This window comes from Rhinopithecus bieti, unplaced genomic scaffold (assembly GCF_001698545.2).
Source record: "Rhinopithecus bieti isolate Rb0 unplaced genomic scaffold, ASM169854v2 scaffold_2205, whole genome shotgun sequence".
In the NCBI taxonomy this organism is placed as follows: domain Eukaryota; kingdom Metazoa; phylum Chordata; class Mammalia; order Primates; family Cercopithecidae; genus Rhinopithecus; species Rhinopithecus bieti.
This window is the reverse complement of record NW_016803673.1, coordinates 1716854-1717992: the sequence shown is the minus strand read 5'-3', so window position 1 is coordinate 1717992 and position 1139 is coordinate 1716854. Positions and strand designations below refer to the sequence as shown.

At 63.2% G+C, this 1139-nt stretch overlaps 1 protein-coding gene across 1 annotated transcript in view; it reads left to right on the top strand.

Moving 5' to 3' along the window:
- The first annotated feature begins 310 nt into the window (after positions 1 to 310).
- WDR5 (WD repeat domain 5) overlaps positions 311 to 1139 on the top strand; it is a 24785-nt gene continuing 23956 nt past the window's right edge. The window contains exon 1 of the mRNA XM_017848895.1: positions 311 to 387. The gene's annotated coding sequence lies outside the window, so the exon portion shown is untranslated. The remainder of the gene's footprint in view (positions 388 to 1139) is intronic.

Sequence of the window (1139 nt, the reverse complement as noted above, 5' to 3'; positions counted from 1 at the left end):
GGACTCCAGACCAACTGCCAGTCTTCCGGTTCCACCTCTCTGACAACCGCTCACCTCACCCTCCTTGGCATCTTTATTTCAAATGCTCCGTCCCTTTGTTTGCACGGGTTCCTTGTCATATTCTGTGTTCCCATTTTTAACTGGAGAATAAGGGACTGTGTTATTCTACCCACAGGCCTAGCTGAGGGGATAGGGAGGCCGTGCCTACCTCCATGGCTCTAAGAAGTGAAGCAGGCGAGAATGTGCAGTCGTCGAGGCCAGAGGACCGGGCCTCAGCTTCTCCTTAAGACCCTGAGTCCTCCTCTGGGGACCACCCCGTTGTACCTGGAGGAGAAAATGCCAGCCCAGGAGGGAAGGGTTGGCCGCCCCCAGAGAGCCCGCTGCGAAGTGAGTTTGCGCACTGGGGAGCGGGCGCGGGTGACTCCAGCGCGGCTCTGCCAATCCGCGGGGATGGCGGGGAGCAGCTTCGTGCACTGCGGGCTCTGTGCATGCAGAGGCGGGAAGCGCTCGCAGCCCGGCAGCCGGCCCCGCGGGAAGGCGCAGCCCGGGCTTCCGAACCCTGTGAAAGAACGCGCAGGTTCCTGGTCTTCCAAATGGGCAGGAGTCGTCCTACCCGCCTGGGGTGGGAGGCCACATGGGGGCATTGCGCCCGGGAGCGGTCTCAGGTGCTTTCCAAATGCCCACTGCTGCTCTCATCCGTACCAGCGATGATCAAGAAGGGGCCTGGTCGCCCGGGGAGGTGCCCCAGCCCGACTAGACTCCGGGGACAACGCCGGGCGACGCCATCTGCGCAGGTCCCAGAGGGCCGCTTGTGTCTGTGTGCAGGGCGTGCTGTCTGTGGAAACGCGAGGGCACACTAGCACTTTCCTGTATGTATCATTATACTTCAACTTTTAGGAAGTGCATTAGGAGGGCCTGCACCAACCAAATTCGGGGATTAAAGCTTTTAAGCGGGAAGCACGCTCCCCGTGCTATCCCTTTAAAGCGTTGGGCCGGCCCGAGGCATTCTGGCCGCTGCCGCTGCCCGTAGCGCTCCTCCGAGAGGCCGGCTTTGTGCGCTCGCCCCGCCCCCCCGGACACCGCCCCCCTCCTCTCGCGCACGCGCACTGCGCCCCCGCCGCCTGGCGCCCGCCCGAGCT